General features: G+C 37.9%; 2 pseudogenes; both read left to right on the forward strand.

Annotated features, from left to right (window-relative positions):
* The first annotated feature begins 10078 nt into the window (after nucleotides 1–10078).
* On the forward strand, nucleotides 10079–10432 carry LOC149024902 (large ribosomal subunit protein eL43-like; annotated as a pseudogene).
* Nucleotides 10433–15827: 5395 nt separating this feature from the next.
* On the forward strand, nucleotides 15828–16181 carry LOC149024903 (large ribosomal subunit protein eL43-like; annotated as a pseudogene).
* Nucleotides 16182–19701: the final 3520 nt, after the last annotated feature.

Raw genomic sequence — 19701 nt, forward strand, 5'->3', positions numbered from 1 at the left:
CTGGAATGCTGATGTAGAGTATTGTTTCGTGTTCCCTTCTTATATGTATAAGGAGCAAGCTTACCGTTTAAGTCTGAGAATCTAGAACCACATATTACAACTCAAAGAAGGTAGATACAGTTACTACAAAGGTTTTATCAAACAGATTTCGACCGATTTTTCTGCTTCTCGACACAAGAAGCACCAAAAACTATTTTTAAGTGGGTTATTAAACGCGTCCTCAACAAAAATGGATCTTTATGATTCAATTTCGCAATAACGGCTATAGTATAACTTTAGGCAAAGATTTCAAATCTCGGGATTCATGAATGCGAGATTTATACCCGTTTGATTGTAAAAATCCCTGGATTCATGAAATCCAAATATTCATTCTTTTACACTAAAAACGTGAATTTGTAGATTTATGGGTATGAGCGATTTCACCCCTACTATAAAAGTGTTTGCACATTCACAAAAGTCAAGTCGACCAAATAGTTTTTCAGGATGAATTCACAAATTTCATTCCACAGATTTAGGTTAACCAAATAAGTAATTTTAAGAATTATGACTCCATAGATTTGAAATCTCTAGATATTTAGGGTTTTTTTAAAAGGCAGAATTAAGTCCCAATAAGGAATGTGCAATTACAAAAGGTTGTTTTGATCCCTCTAAATATTGCAAATCCAGTAGAAGCCTAGAAGGCCAAATAAAAGGATCTGGTTTTAAGGGCTTTAATACTCAAGACAGAAAAGATTTTGTCACCAAACTCATTTATCACGACCAGAAACGTACATTTAATGTTCTCTGAGATCGCTAATCCTGATAGTGTGTTTGGTTATACTCCAGCTCAATTCATGCTATCATCGATCACTAAAAATGTTACTCATCATGGATCACCAAACATGGTACAGTTGACCATACTGCATTCTGCAATGCCAAAGAGAAGACACAGAAGTCAATGAATTCACAATTTGACGCTTACTCAAGTTATATCAATGGCACTGAAAGTTCAATTTTAAATGGAACATATCATTGACTCGACATAATACAGGAAGAACTCAGTCGGCATCACAAAATCCAACACTCCCCTTTCTTTCTTCGATATGAGTGCAAAATGAGAGTTTGGTTTCTTCGACTCTAACTCTACATAAGAAGTCATGCACACAACTCATTAATATAGTAGAAACATATCAAACTCAACGTGGATGTAGGTTGCATTCAACCAAACCACATAAACACCTCTCCCCCCCCCCCCCCCCCTCAAACGTCTCTCTCTCCACACCATTGCCACAGATTCTAGCAAAGACTAATCTCGGATGTTGTTGGCTTGGAGGAGCTGCTGCTTACAAGATTCTTCTTGAATGAACGAATGGGAGGCCAACACAACTGGGGATGGACAGGAGTTCTGATATTTTGTTTCAGGAGCAAGAAGAACAGACAAATCCATAACAAAATGAACTTAAAATACCAATGGCAGGTTTACAGTTCTATTTTTAATAGATAGGAAAACGTTTAACATAAGCAAAGCTATTCTCGAGAAGGAAGAAAGGATTAAACTGAGTGGTTAGACCATTAAGAGATATCATGATGGTAACAAGAGTTCACAATAATGAAAAGTGAGAATTTTAAAGAAAGAAAAAAAAAAAAAAAAAAAAAAAAAAAAAAAAAAAAAAAAAAGAAAAAGAGGTTTTTGTGGGGGGTGAAAAAAAATAAAAAAAAATAAAAAAAAACAAAAAAAAAAAAGGGAAAAGAAAAAAAAAAAAAAAAGAAAGGGAGGGTGGTGTTTGGGGTGGTGGGGGGGGGGGGGCGGGTGTGTTGTGAGGGGGGGGGGGGGAGGGGGGGGGGGGGGGGGGTGCGGTCTTGTTGGTGGGTTTTTTTGTGTTTTTTTTTTTTTTTGTAGTGGGTAATGTGTGGTAAAAAAGAGGGGAGAAGGGGGAAAAGGGGGCTCTCTCTTTCCCCCCCCCCTGAAAGATCGACAGAGAAAAACAATACAAAAATGTATTCGTGAATAGTGCCCGTGTGAATAGTGTTGTGAATAGTGTCGGTGTGGGGCCCACGTGAATAGTACTTGTATGGGACCCACGTGAAATATAACGAAGGAAATAATCACAAAGGAAGCACCAACACAACAATATACGTGGTTCGGCTTTGCCTACATCCACGGGCGTAATGAGACCTTCACTATGAGAAAGTTGAAATACAACTCTTGTACAGTGCTTGGATTTACAACCCAACCCAACCCTGTATCCAAAACCGGATACCCCTGTACACCCTCTCTCAACTCACACTCTCAACTCTAGAGGAGTGCTCCCACACTCCTACCTTCACTTGGCTTGCCTCTCACTTGGCTTAGCCTCTCTCACTTGGCTTCACTCTCTTGCTTCTCTCTACACTTCTCTGCTTCTCAAGCAAACCTCCCCACCCCTATTTATAGCTGGAGAGGAGGAGAAAGGATGAACGTTGCCTTATCTCCCTTGACAATTTGTCAAAGGACTTACCGTCCATATTAATGGTTGTCTCCTTTGTCTTAAATAGGTGAATTCGGTGGAGATAAGAGAAGAGAAGGAGAGCTCTCTTTCTCTCTTCAAAGTCAACATAAGTGGTTGAGAGAGAGAAGAAAACTTTCTCTCTACAAATGTGTTTGTCAAACTTTGTGAGCCCTCCATTAATGAGGAGGACTTTACAAACTCCCCCTCCGACTCATATGGAGGACAGATCATGCTGCCGTGTTCTGCGGTAGTTATGTTTGCCCTTTGGTAGTGCCTTTGTCATCATATCCGCTCCATTTTTGTCAGTATGGATTTTTTCAATCTGCAACTGCTTCCGTTCCAGTACATCTCGTATCCAATGATACCTTACATGGATGTGTTTGGATTTATAATGCAAACTTGGATTCTTACTTATATGAATTGCACTTTGGTGTCATGCAGTGATGAATGACATACTTTTCTTGTTTCAGACCGAGTTCTTGAGTGAATTGCTTCATCCATAGCATCTCCTTACATGCTTCAACAACGCGATGTACTCGCCGGTAGATGACAAAGCCACACATTTTTGCAGCTTAGATTGCCATGACACTGCTCCCCCTGCAAAGGTAACTAGGTATCCTGATGTGGATTTCCTGGAGTCAATGTCTCCAGCCAAATCAGCATCTGTATATGCTTGTAACATAGGTGGCTGGCTTCCAAAACACGAGAGAAATGTTAGTAGTACCTTTAAGATATCTCATTATCCACTTCTTGCTTCCAGTGTTCCTTTCCAGGATTGGATAGAAATCTACTAACAACTCCTCTGCATGTGCAATATCGGGTCTAGTCTGAGACCATGGCATACATCGGACTTCCCTCTTCTGAAGAGTAGGGAATGCATTTCATTTCATCCCTTTCTTCTTCAGTTGAGGGACTTTGTTCACTACTCAACTTGAAATGACTACCAAGGGGGTACTTACAAATTTTGCTTTGCTCATATTAAATCTTTCAAGTACCTTCTGCACATACCTTCCTTGTGATAGCCACAACTTTCTAGTTGCTCGATCACGATAAATCTTTACGCCTAAGATTTGTTGTGCAGCTCCTAAATCCTTCATGGCAAAGGACTTACTCAATTGTGTCTTCAACTTGTCAATTTTATTGACATCACGACCAATAATCAACATGTCATCAACATAGAGCAAAAGAATAATGAAATCTTCTTGAGAAAATTTCTTAACAAACACACAATGGTCCGATCTTTGTTTGTTATACCCATGATCCATCATGAATGAATCAAACTTCTTGTACCATTGCCTTGGTGCTTGTTTCAAGCCATACAAGCTCTTTCTTAACCTGAGACCATGTGTTCTTTACCTTTGACTTCAAAACCTTCCTGGCTGCTCCATGTAAATTTCTTCCTCCAAATCTCCATGGAGAAAGGCCGTCTTTACATCTAGTTGATGGATTTCCAAATCCATACTAGCAGCTAAACTTAACACCACCCGTATAGAAGACATTTTTACTACGGGTGAAAAAATTTCGTCGAAGTCAATACCTTTCTTTTGCCTAAATCCCTTCACGACCAATCTTGCCTTGTACCTTGGTTGTGAGCTTTTCTCTTGGGCTTTTAGCTTAAACACCCATTTGTTCTCGAGTGCTTTCTTACCTTGAGGTAACTTTACCAGTCATATGTGTGGTTCTTATGCGGAGAGAATCCATCTCTTCTTGCATAGCTTTCAACCACTCATCTTTATGCTTGCTTTCATTTGCTTCTTCAAAGCATTCTGGTTCACCTGCATTTGTTAGCATAACAAACCGATTAGGTGAATACAGTAGATTGACGTCGTGGCCTGGTGGATCTTCTTAACTCGGGCTCAACTGGTGGTTCGTGAGCTGGTTGCTCACTTTGTTCACCATTTGTGGGACCATCACCTTCTTGAACATCTCCCCCTTCACCTTGCACCGCGGTGAAGTGTTTGGACTAAGGTCAATAAGATCGTCATTATCTGGTTGAGGCTTCTCGATCTTATCAAAGTCTTGGATCGTTTGGTCTTCTAGAAAGACCACATCTCTACTTCGATCACCTTCTTATCAATTGGATCCCATAACTTGTAACCAAACTTGTCGGTAGCATAACCCAAGAAAATACATTGTTTTGCTTTCTCATCAAGTTTGGTTCGTTAAGTCTTTTGGGATGTGCACGAAGCCCGCAACCGAACACCTTCAAGTAGTTATAGGATACCTCCTTTCCACTCAGACTCGGTGAGGAACATCTCCATTCAGGGGCTGATGGAGATAGGTTGATTAGATGACGGCTGTGCGCATTGCTTCTCCCCAATAGCACCTTGCCAACTTTGCATGTGAAAGCATGCATCTTATTCTTTCAATAATGGTGCGGTTCATCCTTTCAGCTACACCATTATGTTGTGGGGTCTTTGGAACAGTCTGTTCATGGCGAATTCCATGCTCCTTACAGTACTCTTCAAATGCTCCATTGTACTCACCTCCATTGTCAGTACGGACACATTTAAGAGTTTTACCTGTTTCTCTTTCAACAGAGGCATGAAAAGTTTTAAATACATCAAAAACTTGATCCTTAGTTTTTAATGCATATGCCCACACTTTTCTAGATGCATCATCTATGAAAGTTACAAAATACAAAGCTCCCCCAAGAGTTTTTACTTTCATAGGACCACATACATCCGAATGCACTAATTCCAAAATTTTTCTTTTTCTATGGGAAGAAGTTCTATTAAAGGTAACACGATGTTGTTTTCCCTTTAAACAATGAACACATTGTTTTAGATGCGTACCTTTAATGTTTGGCAGAAGATTCCCTTTTGTGAGAATTTGCATACCTTTCTCACTCAGGTGGCCAAGTCTTTGATGCCACAAATCTGCAGTGGACTCTTCTTCTGCTGCAATTACCCCTGCTTTGCATATTTGCACTTGTGTTTTGTACAAAGTGCAACATTTGCTACCTCTTGCCATCACTAGAGATCCTTTGGTAAGTTTCCATTGACCATTACCAAAATGGTTATGGTATCCCTCTTCATCTAGCTTTCTGAGAGATTAGATTTAAACGGAGGTCTGGCACATACCTTACTTCCTTGAGAACCATTTGGCATCCGACATTTGTCTTGATGCACACATTACCTTTACCCATGATTTTTGAAATGCCATTGTTACCCATCTTTACTGTACCAAAATCACCTGATTCAAAAGCAGTAAAGAATTCTTTGTAAGGGGTAACATGGAAGGATGCACCTGAATCAATGACCCAATCTGAGTCATGGCATGTAGAAGTGAGGCAAAACTCATCACTAGTTGAGACGATGATAATATCTCCATCTGAGCTGATGGCAGTGGTTTCTTTGTCTTCTTTGTCCTCACTTTGGTTCTCCATTCGTGCCTTAAGCTTTCTGCAATCTTTCTTCATATGCCCTACCTTTTTACAGTAGTAGCATGTGATCCTGCTTCTTGACTTGGATCTTCCATGTGATTTCTCACGAAAATGAGGTGGTCTAGTTTTACTTCTCCCCCGCTTCTCAGTGACAAGGGCTTCACTGTGAGATGAGATTGAGGATTTTCTCCTTGTCTCTTCATTCAGTAGGCTTCCAGCTACTATATCCATTGTGAGCTTTCCTTCAGGAGCTGAGTTACTGAGGGATACAACTAAGGTCTCCCAGCTTTTGGCAACGAACTTAACAATAACAAAGCCTGCAACTCATCATCAAGTGTCATTTTCATAGAATTGAGTTGGTTAACAATACTTTGTACCTCATTTAAGTGTGCTGCCACAGAACTCCCTTCCTTGTATTTGAGATTTACAAGTCTCCTGATAAGGAATGGCTTGTTGCAAGCGGATTTTCTTTCATACAGACCTTCTAGCTTTTGCCATAGTGAATACGCCAAACTTTCAGTGGAAATGTGATGATAAACAGAATCATCTAACCATTGGCGTATGAAACCAACGGCTTTTCGATCTAGGACTTTCCATTCCGCTTCAGACATCTGCTCTGGTTTTGACGATGCACCTTCTATGGGAGCATACAAGTCTTTGCAATATAGCAAATCTTCCATCTTGGATTTCCATATCATCCAGTTGCTCCCGTTCAAGCTGATCATCCGTCCTACGGCGCTTCCCTCCATCGACATCTTTTACGAACAGTCACGCGAACCAGGCTCTGATACCACTTGTTGGGAAAAAGACCGATAGACGGTTCACTATTTTCCCTCCTGTGTAAAAGATCGACAGAGAAAAACAATACAAAAATGTATTCGTGAATAGTGCCCGTGTGAATAGTGTTGTGAATAGTGTCGGTGTGGGGCCCACGTGAATAGTACTTGTATGGGACCCACGTGAAATATAACGAAGGAAATAATCACAAAGGAAGCACCAACACAACAATATACGTGGTTCGGCTTTGCCTACATCCACGGGCGTAATGAGACCTTCACTATGAGAAAGTTGAAATACAACTCTTGTACAGTGCTTGGATTTACAACCCAACCCAACCCTGTATCCAAAACCGGATACCCCTGTACACCCTCTCTCAACTCACACTCTCAACTCTAGAGGAGTGTTCCCACACTTGCCTTACCTTCACTTGGCTTGCCTCTCACTTGGCTTAGCCTCTCTCACTTGGCTTTACTCTCTTGCTTCTCTCTACACTTCTCTGCTTCTCAAGCAAACCTCCCCACCCCTATTTATAGCTGGAGAGGAGGAGAAAGGATGAACGTTGCCTTATCTCCCTTGACAATTTGTCAAAGGACTTACCGTCCATATTAATGGTTGTCTCCTTTGTCATAAATAGGTGAATTCGGTGGAGATAAGAGAAGAGAAGGAGAGCTCTCTTTCTCTCTTCAAAGTCAACATAAGTGGCTGAGAGAGAAGAAAACTTTCTCTCTACAAATGTGTTTGTCAAACTTTGTGAGCCCTCCATTAATGAGGAGGAACAAGGGAAAGGGAAAAAAAAAAAAACGGGGGGGGGGGGGAAGGGGAAAAAAAAAAAAAAAAAGGGGGGGGGGGGGCCCCCCCCCCCCCACCCCCCCACAAAAAAAAAAAAGAGGCAAATCCAACATGTTGTACTTACTGCCTGGCTATTGTGAAAAACATCAAGGAATGCTTTATGCATATGTAGAGCTAAAGATTGAATCATTTGATGCTTATTTTGGCCCAAATTGATTTGAACCAATTGATTCCAAACTATCGTTGGTCACAAAAATATAGGTGACCCAAAAATAGAGTCTTTAGAGTTCAAAACTTAGGTCTGCAAAAATAGGTGCATGAGTTTTCCACATCTTCTGTTTTGTGCTTGATCATGGCGGTGGTTGCCAAAAGCAGCCTGCTAATCCAGTAGCTGAAGGTATCGTTTTTTATGATTGAGTAGTGAGGGGAGTTTGGAGATGTCCACGGAAGGTTTGCCTGAGATGATTCATGCAAGGAAGTTTACTTATGTGGTTATTCCACAGGCTGATTATGAGCATCAACATAATTTATTCAAATTCGCCTTGATCAGACTATTTGATTTTATGAAAGCCATCGTGGATGCTATGAGGAATGAAGTAAGAATTCGAAATTAAATGCTCAAGTGAGTTTGCACTACATTGTAGAGGTTTTATTATTTTTCAGTTTGGTTATAACAAGGACATGTCTAAAGTACAGAGACACAGCCTTTGTCGGATTGCTTTGCAAATGGTTTGCTTTAAACATTGGAGGCTGGATTTTAACATGAATATGATCCAACCATCGATTAAATTTGTTTGGATTTGTTTCCCAGATCTTCCTTTGGAGTATTGGCATGTCTGAGTACTTTATTCAATAGCCAAAGAAGTGGGACATCCCATCGTTCTTGATAATAGAACTAAACAAGGTTTTTTTGGTAGTTATGCTCATGTCCTAGTTGAAGTGGAAAAGGGGATGGATGAGCGTGTTTGAAGTTCAAATCGAACGAACAGAATCTAGCGCTAAGAAGGTTTTCAATTTTACACTGTGTATGAAGATTGAGAAAACTTGTGTGCGTTTTGTAGACGCTTTGGGCATGTAGCACCACTATGTTTGTTTGAAAAATCAAAGAATCCCGTCTTGTGGGGTAGGAGAGGTCACCAATGCCGAAGAAGACGATGCAGGATAAGGTTCAGGAGGTCTCGTCAGGTGTGGATAGGGAGGAGTCCTCTTCAAATAGAATTCATAATTTTTCTAAGAAGAATTTGCTGAAAACTCCAATTATTTTGAAGTCTTTTGATGCACAAAAGCCATGTGATTCGTTTGGGTCTCACGAAGAAGAGTTTTTTGATAAAGCAGATTCAAGTGAGTCGAATTTTAATTAAATAATTTGAGAAGTGCAGAAGTGGGTGAGTTGTTGCCTATTGAGGGGACTCACACTCCTCAGGATAAGGTTAGTAAGAGTATGTCCTCTGCAAAAACTCTAATTCCCTTATCGCCTAAACCAAGGGAGGAGGTTAATTTAGCTGTCATGGATTCTAATATATGAGAAGAGATGGATGATGAAGTGGACTCTTGAGTTTTAAATTTTGGAAATTTTGAAAATGATAGAGTGGTAGACATGTTGCCAAAAGAAGAGACCCACACAAAGCAATTTGCATGAGAGGAGGATTTTCAAAATTTGGTTGATGGGGAGAACTTAGAGTCTACCACACATATTCAATTGAGGGGGCCCACGTGGACAGTGAGTTGGTTATTGATAAAGTGTCTCACGATTTCGGGTTTGATCCAAAAGTTTAGTCGGCCGTTGCAGCGAGGCCAAGACGTTTTGGTCTAAATTATGGGATTAACCCGTGGAGGAAAAAAATAGTGCACTTTTTTTTCTTCCTTAATATAATAAAAGGGCATTTTAGTGAAAAAAATAAAAAGGTGCAATACCAAGAAAATGACTTTATATCAGTCTGGAATTCGAGACTTTGTATTTTCAATTGATTCAGTATCCAATTCCCAACACTTTTTTACCTAAACTAACTTTTGAGAATCCAACCTAAACTCAAAATTTCTCTTTAACAGGCCATGGTTTCACAAAACATTTAATATTATATTACTTTCTTTTCCTTATTTGCTCCGCAACCCCATTGCCACTGGATCCCACTACAGTTTGTTTCTCACCCCTTTTTCTCTTGCAAACAATGCTCGAGAGTGAAATATTTAACATATACATATCATATCATACTATCATATAAAAGTATAAATTCAAATTTGTTAATACATGTATTTTTTCAATGGGCCAAAACTTTTAACCTTAAAAGTTACTAACTCCTAATAACATCCACTCAACCTAAAAAAACTGCCATTCACGTTCACATGCAAAAGCCACACCTCCTACAAAAACATTTACGAAAAACCTCATTGAAATTAAATCCAAATCAACGCAAAAAGAATCCTAAAACAGTCTCTAAGTTAAGACTTTTTTTTATATTAATAAAAAACAAATCCAAAATTAAACGTGAATTACGCGTGATATATTTTGGAAAGGAGTATAAATCAAAATTTGTTGTCCCCTAAATCCATGTAACCCTTCTCAAAGAAATAATTAAAAACTAATTAAAAAACCAAATACAAATCCTCGTAACCTTCGCAAGAAAAGTTATAGAATTCGAGGGTTTAACGAACAACCATGACAAAGAGAGCTAAGAATGTTGGAACTGTCAACAAATATGGCACTAACTCACTAAGTATGGTGCTAGTTTGAGGAAGCAAATAAAAAAAATGAAAGTTAGCCAACACAAGAAGTACGTCTGTGAGTTATGTGGCAAGTATGTCATTTAGAGGAAAGATTGAGTGGAACACGACTAAGATGGATTGCACGACTAAAGATTGCATGTTTGAGTTTGAGTGGGACCTGATAATAAGTCGGTGGAGATCAATTTTGAAGAGAAATCTGATCATTATCCTTTACACCCTCAATACAACCACTACAGTGATTGTGAGGAGCATCATCCGTCATTTGATGGAGCAAACAAAGGGATAATTCACCGCTTTTTTTATGTTTTGTTCATTTTGTCACTCAAAAATGATTTTTTTTTTTTAAAAATCTGAAGTTCATCTTGGCCAATTTATGTGTAGATAACTTTTGTATATAATTTAATATAAGGTGGAGGATTACCATTGACCCCGAAGAGATCCTTCACTCCAAAATGTTTCAAGAGTGGCATGAAAAAGAGTTATAGGAACAATGATTTATTGATTGTTTGAGATTCAGTGATTTCATGTGGTAATTTGGGTAAAGTTTTCCTTCCAAACCACTAATTAGTTATCTATCATACTAAAGGTTTTTTAGGGAGGGAAATAGAAAAACAGCAATGAGAAAGCAAAGAACCCAATTAATTTATTCATTTGTTCATAACAAGAACAATTTATTTACTAGTTTTACATTGCCCAGTAATCTACCATAAAGACTACTTGCAAATGTAGTTACAGACACAACGATATAGGGGATGAAAAGGTGAGCCTCCATACGGCAAACAAGTTCCACCCGAATAATTATGATGTTTCTTGAAGCAACTTCTTTTACATGATGCGAGGTCACACTTCCAACGATCCAACACAGCATGGCATGTCTTTTGCGCATCTGCCTTCATTACCATCGATGGATCTGCAACAAACAACAATGACATCCGAACAAAATGAATTGAAGCTTAAAACTACCATTGCAATAACCACAGAGAGGAATTCAAAAGTGATCAAAATCATTGGAACAAACCTGAAAAGACAAGGATGGCAACGATGACAAAAGAGATATAAGAAACCTTCACCATTACTTGCATTTGGTAATCTAGCTAGCTACTCAAAGAAAGTATTATAGCCAACTAGCAAAGCCTGGAATGCTGATGTAGAGTATTGTTTCGTGTTCCCTTCTTATATGTATAAGGAGCAAGCTTACCGTTTAAGTCTGAGAATCTAGAACCACATATTACAACTCAAAGAAGGTAGATACAGTTACTACAAAGGTTTTATCAAACAGTTTTCGACCGATTTTTCTGCTTCTCGACACAAGAAGCACCAAAAACTGTTTTTTAGTGGGTTATTAAACGCGTCCTCAACAAAAATGGATCTTTATCAGAACGGCTATAATATAACTTTAGGCTGAGATTTCAAATCTCTGGATTCATGAATGCGAGATTTATACCCGTTTGATTGTGAAAATCCCTGGATTCATGAAATCTAAATATTCATTCTTTTACACTAAAAACGTGAATTTGTAGATTTATGGGTATGAGCGATTTCACCCCTACTATAAAAGTGTTTGCACATTCACAAAAGTCAAGTCGACCAAATAGTTTTTCAGGATGAATTCACAAATTTCATTCCATAGATTTAGGTTAACCAAATAAGTAATTTTAAGAATTATGACTCCATAGATTTGAAATCTCTAGATATTTAGGGTTTTTTTAAAAGGCAGAATTAAGTCCCAATAAGGAATGTGCAATTACAAAAGGTTGTTTTGATCCCTCTAAATATTGCAAATCCAGTAGAAGCCTAGAAGGCCAAATAAAAAGATCTGGTTTTAAGGGCTTTAATACTGAAGACAGAAAAGATTTTGTCACCCGACTCATTTATCACGACCAGAAACGTACATTTAATGTTCTCTGAGATCGCTAATCCTGATAGTGTGTTTGGTTATACTCCATCTCAATTCATGCTATCATAGATCACTAAAAATGTTACTCATCATGGATCACCAAACATGTTACAGTTGACCATACTGCATTCTGCATTGCCAAAGAGAAGACACAGAAGCCAATTCACAATTTGACGCTCAATCAAGTTATATCAATGGCACTGAAAGTTCAATTTTAAATGGAACATATCATTGACTGACATAATACAGGAAGAACTCAGTCGGCATCACCAAGTCCATCACTTCCATCTCCTTTCTTCGATATGAGTGCAAAATGAGAGTTTGGTTTCTTCGACTCTAACTCTACATAAGAAGTCATGCACACAACTCATTAATATAGTAGAAACATATCAAACTCAACGTGGATGTAGGTTGCATTCAACCAAACCACATAAACACCTCTCCCCCCCCCCCCCTCAAACGTCTCTCTCTCCACACCATTGCCACAGATTCTAGCAAAGACTAATCTCAGATGTTGTTGGCTTGGAGGAGCTGCTGCTTACAAGATTCTTCTTGAATGAACGAATGGGAGGCCAACACAACTGGAACAGAAGGAGTTCTGATATTTTGTTTCAGGAGCAAGAAGAACAGACAAATCCATAACAAAATGAACTTAAAATACCAATGGCAGGTTTACAGTTCTATTTTTAATAGATAGGAAAACGTTTAACATAAGCAAAGCTATTCTGAGAAGGAAGAAAGGATTAAACTGAGTGGTTAGACCATTAAGAGATATCATGATAGTAACAAGAGTTCACAATAATGAAAAGCTGAGATTTTTCAGAAAGAGAAACTAAGATATAAAAAAGAAACCCAAAATTTGAAAAAGAAGAAAGAGACTTTTTTCTTGGGTTATTGAAATCATTAAATAGTGATATTAACAAAATCCAACAAGGCATTCAGAGAATGGAAGAAAAAGAAGAAAGTCGGAGTAACTTTTCTTGGAAGTGTTGACTGTTGAGCATATCTGTATTTGCAGGAACTGAAGCAGAAGGGGGGGGGGGGGGGAACATGCCTTCTCTCAGGGTTCTAGAATTCTGAGACTTCTATTCTACATGTAAGTTGTGATTCATCTGGCATAACAGATAACTGTTGAGGAACATAGGTGAATCAATAGAAAATTACAAATTCTGTTCCAACTTTCTCTTGAGGTCTATGAAGGTTCCTTTATCAGCAGGAAACTTTGTAAATATTACTTAGAACCAAGTGACTTTTTTGGTAGGCTTGCTCCCACTCCCCAACCTCCTATCCCCCAACCATAACAGATATTAATTTGCTTTCAGAGGCAAATCCAACATGTTGTACTTACTGCCTGGCTATTGTGAAAAATATCAAGGAATGCTTTATGCATATGTAGAGCTTAAGATTGAATCATTTGATGCTTATTTTGGCCCAAATTGATTTGAACCAATTGATTCCAAACTATCGTTGGTCACAAAAATATAGGTGACCCAAAAATAGAGTCTTTAGAGTTCAAAACTTAGGTCTGCAAAAATAGGTGCATGAGTTTTCCACATCTTCTGTTTTGTGCTTGATCATGGCGGTGGTTGCCGAAAGCAGCCTGCTAATCCAGTAGCTGAAGGTATCGTTTCTTATGATGGAGTAGTGAGGGGAGTTTGGAGATGTCCATGGAAGGTTTGCCTGAGATGATTCATGCAAGGAAGTTTACTTATGTGATTATTCCACAGGCTGATTATGAGCATCAACATAATTTATTCAAATTCGCCTTGATCAGACGATTTGATTTTATGAAAGCCATCGTGGATGCTATGAGGAATGAAGTAAGAATTCGAAATTAAATGCTCAAGTGAGTTTGCACTACATTGTAGAGGTTTTATTATTTTTCAGTTTGGTTATAACAAGGACATGTCTAAAGTACAGAGACACAGCCTTTGTCGGATTGCTTTGCAAATGGTTTGCTTTAAACATTGGAGGCTGGATTTTAACGTGAATATGATCCAACCATCGATTAAATTTGTTTGAATTTGTTTCCCAGATTTTCCGTTGGAGTATTGGCATGTCTGAGTACTTTATTCAATAGCCAAAGAAGTGGGACGTCCCATCGTTCTTGATAATAGAACTAAACAAGGTTTTCAATTTTACTCTGTGTATGAAGATTGAGAAAACTTGTGTGCGTTTTGTAGACGCTTTGGGCATGTAGCACCACTATGTTTGTTTGAAAAATCAAAGAATCCTGTCTTGTGGGGTAGGAGAGGTCACCAATGCCGAAGAAGACGATGCAGGATAAGGTTCAGGAGGTCTCGTCAGGTGTGGATAGGGAGGAGTCCTCTTCAAATAGAATTCATAATTTTTCTAAGAAGAATTTGCTGGAAACTCCAATTATTTTGAAGTCTTTTGATGCACAAAAGCCATGTGATTCGTTTGGGTCTCACGAAGAAGAGTTTTTTGATAAAGCAGATTCAAGTGAGTCGAATTTTAATTAAATAATTTGAGAAGTGTAGAAGTGGGTGAGTTGTTGCCTATTGAGGGGACTCACACTCCTCAGGATAAGGTTAGTAAGAGTATGTCCTCTGCAAAAACTCTAATTCCCTTATCGCCTAAACCAAGGGAGGAGGTTAATTTAGCTGTCATAGATTCTAATACATGAGAAGAGATGGATGATGAAGTGGACTCTAGAGTTTTAAATTTTGGAAATTTTGAAAATGATAGAGTGGTAGACACGTTGCCAAAAGAAGAGACCCACACAAAGCAATTTGCATGAGAGGAGGATTTTCAAAATTTGGTTGATGGGGAGAACTTAAGAGTCTACCACACATATTCAATTGAGGGGGCCCACGTGGACAATGAGTTGGTTATTGATAAAGTGTCTCACGATTCCGGGTTTGATCCAAAAGTTTAGTCGGCTGTTGCAGCGAGGCCAAGACGTTTTGATCTAAATTATGGGATTAACCCGTGGAGGAAAAAAATAGTGCACTTTTTTTTTTCCTTAATACAATAAAAGGGCATTTTAGTGAAAAAAAAAATAAAAAGGTGCAATACCAAGAAAATGACTTTATATCAGTCTGGAATTCGAGACTTTGTATTTTCAATTGATTCAGTATCCAATTCCCAACACTTTTTTACCTAATAAACTAACTTTTGAGAATCCAACCTAAACTCAAAATTTCTCTTTAACCGGCCATGGTTTCACAAAACATTTAATATTATATTACCTTCTTTTCCTTATTTGCTCCGCAACCCCATTGCCACTGGATCCCACTACATTATGTTTCTCACCCCTTTTTCTCTTGCAAACAATGCTCGAGAGTGAAATATTTAACATATACATATCATATCATATTATCATATAAAAGTATAAATTCAAATTTGTTAATACATGTATTTTTTCAATGGGCCAAAACTTTTAACCTTAAAAGTTACTAACTCCTAATAACATCCACTCAACCTAAAAAAACTGCCATTCACGTTCACATGCAAAAGCCACACCTCCTACAAAAACATTTACGAAAAACCTCATTGAAATTAAATCCAAATCAACCCAAAAAGAAGCCTAAAACAGTCTCTAAGTTAAGACTTTTTTTTATATTAATAAAAAACAAATCCAAAATTAAACGTGAATTACGCGTGATATATTTTGGAAAGGAGTATAAATCAAAATTTGTTGTCCCCTAAATCCATGTAACCCTTCTCAAAGAAATAATTAAAAACTAATTAAAAAACCAACTACAAATCCTCGTAACCTTAGCAAGAAAAGTTATAGAATTCGAGGGTTTAACGAACAACCATGACAAAGAGAGCTAAGAATGTTGGAACTGTCAACAAATATGGCACTAACTCACTAAGTATGGTGCTAGTTTGAGGAAGCAAATACAAAAAATGAAAGTTAGCCAACACAAGAAGTACATCTGTGAGTTATGTAGCAAGTATGTCATTTAGAGGAAAGATTGAGTGGAACACGACTAAGATGGATTGCACGACTAAAGATTGCATGTTTGAGTTTGAGTGGGACCTGATAATAAGTCGGTGGAGATCAATTTTGAAGAGAACTCTGATCATTATCCTTTACACCCTCAATACAACCACTACAGTGATTGTGAGGAGCATCATCCGTCATTTGATGGAGCAAACAAAGGGATAATTCACCGCTTTTTTTATGTTTTGTTCATTTTGTCACTCAAAAATGATTTTTTTTTTTTTTAAATCTGAAGTTCATCTTGGCCAATTTATGTGTAGATAACTTTTGTATATAATTTAATATAAGGTGGAGGATTACCATTGACCCCGAAGAGATCCTTCACTCCAAAATGTTTCAAGAGTGGCATGAAAAAGAGTTATAGGAACAATGATTTATTGATTGTTTGAGATTCAGTGATTTCATGTGGTAATTTGGGTAAAGTTTTCCTTCTAAACCACTAATTAGTTATCTATCATACTAAAGGTTTTTTAGGGAGGGAAATAGAAAAACAGGAATGAGAAAGCAAAGAACCCAATTAATTTATTCATTTGTTCATAACAAGAACAATTTATTTACTAGTTTTACATTGCCCAGTAATCTACCATAAAGACTACTTGCAAATGTAGTTACAGACACAACGATATAGGGGATGAAAAGGTGAGCCTCCATACGGCAAACAAGTTCCACCCGAATAATTATGATGTTTCTTGAAGCAACTTCTTTTACATGATGCGAGGTCACACTTCCAACGATCCAACACAAGCATGGCATGTCTTTTTGCGCATCCGCCTTCATTACCATCGATGGATCTGCAACAAACAACAATGACATCCGAACAAAATGAATTGAAGCTTAAAACTACCATTGCAATAACCACAGAGAGGAATTCAAAAGTGATCAAAATCATTGGAACAAACCTGAAAAGACAAGGATGGCAACGATGACAAAAGAGATATAAGAAACCTTCACCATTACTTGCATTTGGTAATCTAGCTAGCTACTCAAAGAAAGTATTATAGCCAACTAGCAAAGCCTGGAATGCTGATGTAGAGTATTGTTTCGTGTTCCCTTCTTATATGTATAAGGAGCAAGCTTACCGTTTAAGTCTGAGAATCTAGAACCACATATTACAACTCAAAGAAGGTAGATACGATTACTACAAAGGTTTTATCAAACAGTTTTCGACCGATTTTTCTGCTTCTCGAAACAAGAAGCACCAAAAACTGTTTTTTAGTGGGTTATTAAACGCGTCCTCAACAAAAATGGATCTTTATGATTCAATTTCGCAATAACGGCTATAGTATAACTTTAGGCAGAGATTTCAAATCTCTGGATTCATGAAATCCAAATATTCATTCTTTTACACTAAAAACGTGAATTTGTAGATTTATGGGTATGAGCGATTTCACCCCTACTATAAAAGTGTTTGCACATTCACAAAAGTCAAGTCGACCAAATAGTTTTTCAGGATGAATTCACAAATTTCATTCCATAGATTTAGGTTAACCAAATAAGTAATTTTAAGAATTATGACTCCATAGATTTGAAATCTCTAGATATTTAGGGTTCTTTTAAAAGGCAGAATTAAGTCCCAATAAGGAATGTGCAATTACAAAAGGTTGTTTTGATCCCTCTAAATATTGCAAATCCAGTAGAAGCCTAGAAGGCCAAATAAAAAGATCTGGTTTTAAGGGCTTTAATACTCAAGACAGAAAAGATTTTGTCACCCAACTCATTTATCACGACCAGAAACGTACATTTAATGTTCTCTGAGATCGCTAATCCTGATCACTAAAAATGTTACTCATCATGGATCACCAAACATGGTACAGTTGACCATACTGCATTCTGCATTGCCAAAGAGAAGACACAGAAGTCAATTCACAATTTGACGCTCACTCAAGTTATATCAATGGCACTGAAAGTTCAATTTTAAATGGAACATATCATTGACTGACATAATACAGGAAGAACTCAGTCGGCATCACCAAGTCCATCACTTCCATCTCCTTTCTTCGATTATGAGTGCAAAATGAGAGTTTGGTTTCTTCGACTCTAACTCTACCACCTCTCCCCCCCCCCTCAAACGTCTCTCTCTCCACACCATTGCCACAGATTCTAGCAAAGACTAATCTCAGATGTTGTTGGCTTGGAGGAGCTGCTGCTTACAAGATTCTTCTTGAATGAACGAATGGGAGGCCAACACAACTGGAACAGAAGGAGTTCTGATATTTTGTTTCAGGAGCAAGAAGAACAGACAAATCCATAACAAAATGAACTTAAAATACCAATGGCAGGTTTACAGTTCTATTTTTAATAGATAGGAAAACGTTTAACATAAGCAAAGCTATTCTGAGAAGGAAGAAAGGATTAAACTGAGTGGTTAGACCATTAAGAGATATCATGATAGTAACAAGAGTTCACAATAATGAAAAGCTGAGATTTTTCAGAAAGAGAAACTAAGATATAAAAAAGAAACCCAAAATTTGAAAAAGAAGAAAGAGACTTTTTCTTGGGTTATTGAAATCATTAAATAGTGATATTAACAAAATCCAACAAGGCATTCAGAGAATGGAAGAAAAAGAAGAAAGTCGGAGTAACTTTTCTTGGAAGTGTTGACTGTTGAGCATATGTATTTGCAGGAACTGAAGCAGAAGGGGGGGGGGGGGAACATGCCTTCTCTCAGGGTTCTAGAATTCTGAGACTTCTATTCTACATGTAAGTTGTGATTCATCTGGCATAACAGATAACTGTTGAGGAACATAGGTGAATCAATAGAAAATTACAAATTCTGTTCCAACTTTCTCTTGAGGTCTATGAAGGTTCCTTTATCAGCAGGAAACTTTGTAAATATTACTTAGAACCAAGTGACTTTTTTGGTAGGCTTGCTCCCACTCCCCAACCTCCTATCCCCCAACCATAACAGATATTAATTTGCTTTCAGAGGCAAATCCAACATGTTGTACTTACTGCCTGGCTATTGTGAAAAATATCAAGGAATGCTTTATGCATATGTAGAGCTTAAGATTGAATCATTTGATGCTTATTTTGGCCCAAATTGATTTGAACCAATTGATTCCAAACTATCGTTGGTCACAAAAATATAGGTGACCCAAAAATAGAGTCTTTAGAGTTCAAAACTTAGGTCTGCAAAAATAGGTGCATGAGTTTTCCACATCTTCTGTTTGTGCTTGATCATGGCGGTGGTTGCGAAAGCAGCCTGCTAATCCAGTAGCTGAAGGTATCGTTTCTTATGATGGAGTAGTGAGGGGAGTTTGGAGATGTCCATGGAAGGTTTGCCTGAGATGATTCATGCAAGGAAGTTTACTTATGTGATTATTCCACAGGCTGATTATGAGCATCAACATAATTTATTCAAATTCGCCTGACTCAGACGATTTGATTTTATGAAAGCCATCGTGGATGCTATGAGGAATGAAGTAAGAATTCGAAATTAAATGCTCAAGTGAGTTTGCACTACATTGTAGAGGTTTTATTATTTTTCAGTTTGGTTATAACAAGGACATGTCTAAAGACAGAGACAGCCTTTGTCGGATTGCTTTGCAAATGGTTTGCTTTAAACATTGGAGGCTGGATTTTAACGTGAATATGATCCAACCATCGATTAAATTTGTTTGAATTTGTTTCCCCGTGGAGAGGCAGCCGGAACAAAGCCAAAGAAGTGGGACGCCACCCCGTCGAT

The sequence above is a fragment of the Hakea prostrata genome, chromosome 2 (assembly GCF_041222555.1).
Source record: "Hakea prostrata isolate BN-2017 chromosome 2, UWA_Hpros_2, whole genome shotgun sequence".
Lineage (NCBI taxonomy): Eukaryota > Viridiplantae > Streptophyta > Magnoliopsida > Proteales > Proteaceae > Hakea > Hakea prostrata.